Below are 5331 nucleotides of genomic sequence, written 5' to 3' on the forward strand. Positions count from 1 at the left end.
TCATAATAATGGAGGCAAAGGAAGATCTTCAAAATGACACAGCAGAGAAAATCCTGAAGATAGGAGGGGAAGAAAGCATCTTCATAAAAAAAATAAGAAACAAAAAAGCCTCTTAACCATGCCGCGGAAGAGGGGCATCTTCACACAGAAGATCACCTACGAGAGGTCATCTTCACAATGTCACGAAAGAGGTACATAATCGTAGAAAAGATGAGACGCAGAACAGCATCTTAACCATGCCGCAGAGAGGGTACATCATCGTAGAAGAAAGGGCAGCCAAAGAAAAATCTTCATGATGCCGCAGGACAAGCGAGCATCCATATAAAACAGATGACACAAAGCAATATATTCAAGCTGCTGCCAGGAAATGGGATCATAAGGAATGCCGCGGAAAAGAAATATTTTCATAGGAAGAATGCCTCGCGAGGAAATTCCATCGAAATAACATGATAACAAGAAAAGGCATCTTTATAAAAGAATCGAACAGAAGAATATCATCCATATAACGCGATAAAAGGAATCTTCGTAAGAATGCCACACCGACAAAAATTCTCATAATGACATGGCCCGGGAAACTTCATCACAACACCCCAGGAAAGGACCCTCGTCAAGAAGGAGATCCAGCAAACACAGGAATCTTAATAGTGACACAACAGGAGAACCAATCTCTAGAAAAATGGCGAGCGAAAGGATATATCAAGAGTACACCGCGGTAAAATAAATCATGGGAAGAAAGATGCCCCACAAGGAAGATACCTCACAATCACGCAACCTAAAAAAAATAGAACTTCATGAGAATGGAACAAGGAATAACCTCCTGAGGAGAATGCAACACACACGGACATCTTCATATGCACGCAGCCGAGAGGATGTAGCTATGCAGAAATGTAACACAAAGGAGCATTATTATACTGTCATGCCGGATGTAGACATCCTTAAGAAAATGCGACTCGGAGATCGAGCATCACACTGAGGCGACTAGGGAGTACAAATGACAGTCACGTCACACAAGGGAGCCCCAATGACAAAAAAGGGGCGAATCATAGAAATGAAGGAAAGGGAAGCTTCATCATGACCAAATCTACACAAGAAGGATCATGATAAAGATGAACTAGATAGAGGCATTCTCATAACGACGCGGGGAAAAGTGGTATCTTCCTAATGATTCTGCGAAAGAGGTCATCAGGAGTTCTATACCCGATTCGTCCTGAATATGGGGATTGCGAAATTTCCCGTAGCAGGCAACACGGAAAAAATGGCCAAGTAGAAAATGTAGGATTTTCTATTTGTAATAATCCTTCGAGAAGGTCCTTGAAGGTAAACCACTTCTTTGTGCTGTTAAATACGCTTTATACATAACAGCATGAACACATACGGAACGAGTGGAAAAAAAATAATGTCCATTTTTTATACTTAATAGTAAAGATAGGATATCGCATTTCTTATCCCCGCTCACTTACTAAATGAGGCGGCATTGTCCTATGCAACAGACAGAAACATGGAATTTATAAAAGATGCTAACACGCATTCCCACGCTACTGTGCGAAACAGGCCATAACGGGCACCTGAGAGCAAAATACGAGTCACACATTGATAAAATATTATTGGGGAGGAAATTATAAATTGACAGTGGAAAGAGAAAAGAACAAGCAGATATAGGTACCAAAGCATTCTCGAAATCGGGGGTGTTTATTAGTTACATATGACATGGGTCTTGCATAAAGTTGCAACTACAGGAACCTATATCATTCATTTACCACGGTAAATAGACGTTATGCTATTTTCTCGACATATATATTGTTCCAATGAGAGAGAAATTAATGTATGTGTTACTAGAGGGTTTGAAAGCATTCCTAGTAGAATGGAAGAGGAAGCAAGCTGGTGGTTATATCTTTTCAAAACGGGATTCAAGTTTGACACGGAAGGAAGAAATTTAGAAATATGGTGTCCCCGGAACAGGCCTCCCTTTCCCTAAATATTGATCATGCTCTAACCAATCAGGTAAAATATTCCTGTTTTCCTCGACGTCCTTTCTAAATCTTACCAGCATATATATATATATTATGGTCAGTCCCGCATTATATCGAACTGTCTTAAATCCAAGGGTGACAACCTGTCCTGATTCTTCTTAGGATATGTGGGATATCTAATAGAGTATTCATATGTATATGAAGACTCATATTTTCACCTTCCTGTTACAATCCTCTAACTGGTTATCTTGTCCTGTGAGGTTGTGTCCTTGGTCCTCTTTGGATCCTCAAGCTTTCATATTCTGAATTCGCGCCGCTATATTCTCTGCTTCCTTATATTCATTGCAGAGTCACACACGGTGTACTAGACAGGTAAACAGGATTTCTTCATGTTCTATCACCAGGATCCGGTATATCCCCTCACTGAAAGATTCCTCATTTGTCTCTAAGTATATATATTATTCCACCTGATGGTGTTCCCTTAATTTTTCTTTCCTGTTCTCTTTTCTTCTTTTCTTCTTTTTTCTCTCCTCTTTCTTTCCTTTTGTTCTTTTTTTTATCTTTTTTCTTATTTTTTTTTTTATTTTTTTTCTTTATTTTTTTTTTATTTTATTTTTTTTTTTCTTTTTTCTTCTTCCTGTCCGATCTTTTTTTTTTTCCTTAATTAAGGAAACCGGTTTAATTTTATTCTTTCTATTCCTATTCTAAAGCATGCACACTTTTTCATAAAATAGCCTCTTCGTTGAGTTGCTATTGGATTTTACAGTGAAGTGTGGTGACAAGTGAACACTGTGTATGTTCATGGCGTTGGAGTAGATTAAAATAAGGGAAATTTGTAACATGAGCTTCTTGTTCCTAAAGGTAATATTTATTCATGCGTTATACCAAAAGTTACTCCAGTTCTAATATTATTTAGGTGTAAAAGAATGTTAATCTATTGGTCTTTCTAATAAACAAGGGTGATTCCGGAAGTCTCTTTGTATCAATAACCCCTAAAAATATATATCCTACAGGGGATGTAATTACAATCCTCAGAAATATACACTTCGATTCAGGGGAGAATCTTCTTGGCTTATTTAGACATACAACCCATCTCCATAGCTAAATAAATCGTCTTATTCTTCAAGAAACATTAAAAACAATTCGGCAGAACCGCAGAGACATTACTGCCATAAGTTTTCCTGTCCCTTTTGGGTACGACATCAGGCCCGCACGAGGACGAATACACTAATCTTCTAAGAATGCGATAAGAGTTCCCTGAATCTCGCATTGAATGCGCAATCCAGGTCATTAGGACCCGTTACTCCTATTTTATCCATGATGCGAATTTTATCATTAGGAGAAAGATAATCTACTTCAACTATTAATATATACATCAAGTCCCTTTCCTGAGTCCAATAATGCCATATAATAGGAAAAAATGGCTATATCAGGACGCTTTACTCTGGGGGAGTTAAAGACGCAGTTACAGCCCAAAAAATGAAACTTTCTGCTTTCCTCAAGGGGATTCTTCCCCTTTTAACATGTGCCATGTTGACGTGGAAATTAGAGTGTCAGGAAAATAACCCATAATGTACAGCCAAAAAAAGGGGAAACGTCCTAACCATAGGACTATCCTTTCAAACTGTTTAGCTAAGAGTTTAAAATGACCATAGAAAAAGAGGAACTATATAATAACGTGATCTACATGAGTCAATATCACGGAAAAAAGAAAACAAAAGGAAGAGGCCGAGTTACACACAATCTCACCTCCGGGGAGAACGGACATTCGCGTTATTGCTGATACACTTGCGTTACTACCACATGGATGCATATTTTTTCGAGGAGGAAACATGTGCATTCCATGCCTCACGAGAGAGCACCCCGTATACTAATGAATCGACACGTGCTCCACACTTATGATGTCTTCCTGCTGTTCCTCATTTCCTGCCGACTGTTCATGTCAAATTCATAATCTAATCGACGATTTTCTTCGAAACCTTCCTATTCTTGAGCTCACAAATAACATAACACCTCATATCCTGCAGTCTGTGCACCTCTTTATCGTTTATATGAAGGTGCTCTTAAAAGCATGACGATACAGAATAGCTGCACAGAATAACCTCCTTAGAATGAATGATCAAGACAAGAATATATTGTTGCACGTTCTCTCTTGTCTCAGCTCTTAATGTTTTTGGAGAACTCAAAATGGAATTTGCACGTGATCAACTCCTTAGGTGGAATTTTACCATACAGAGCAAGATACTTCATATAGGCATACACCTCAAGGAGATATCTGTTAATAAGTGTCACTGTTCAAGACTAATCAGCAGTGAAATTCAACAATGGGAAAGCGACGCGCGAAAATAAATGCGCAGTTCTAGATAGTACCCCCTTGATAATTATCATGGGAGAGATGAGCATACACCCCCGGATCCTTAGCCTTGTATATTTTATCCGTCACATTCACAGTTCCTGTACGATACTTAAAGGGATATCTTCTTCCACACATACACCGAACACCTCAGTGGAACGGGGCCTGTTCCTCTATATATTGTTATCCCCGAATGGAGGACTACATTCTGGATGATAAGAATTACGACCATTTCAGCTATTCTCAGTGTCCTTAATATACTTTATTACATAATAGGCGAAATGGTTCATGCCCTTTACATTATCCGTCAACTTTTCAAATCGATATCTGACACGAAGACGTCGTAAGTTTAATCCAGAAAAGGGATATCCATGTTGATAAAAATATTATACCTAGCCATATTCCTGGACGCCGTAATTCTTCCCAGCCTTCACTAGGGCGTTATCCTTCTTTATTACGCCTACATTTCGTATTAAGAAGCTGAGTGTTGCCTGACCTTTGATTCTATGAAGTATTATTATAATGCCTGAAGGGCTTCTTACTATCCATCCCTAGCTTTGTAATAGTAACACATCCTCATTAAAAAATGAATTTTGTCCTGGTGGCCATCATGCAGAATTCCTCTCAGGCGTATTTTTCTATTGCGAGATTCCTTTTCGACCATGATATGAGGTAAAGAAACACAAAGATAATGCTAACAGAAATTACGAAAAGGGAAGGACAATGAAGAACGACAGAGAGGCGTTACTGCCTCGCGCCAGGCGAACTTAGTGAAGCATAACTTAAATAACCGCATCAGCAGAAATCGTCTAAAAGAGGCATTACAGAATTGACCATGTCACGTGTTTAGGGAAGATTGAAAGTATAAAGTCAAATTGGCATATTAATGAAACAAAAAAAAAAAAAAAAAAAAAAAACGGAATTCAGTTTATCATAAAATGAAAAAACAGACAGACTAATTAACAAAAATTAAAAAAAAATGAAAGAAATTCCAATTAGTATGACGTC

Source organism: Plasmodium inui (genome assembly GCF_000524495.1).
Source record: "Plasmodium inui San Antonio 1 unplaced genomic scaffold supercont1.97, whole genome shotgun sequence".
Lineage (NCBI taxonomy): Eukaryota > Apicomplexa > Aconoidasida > Haemosporida > Plasmodiidae > Plasmodium > Plasmodium inui.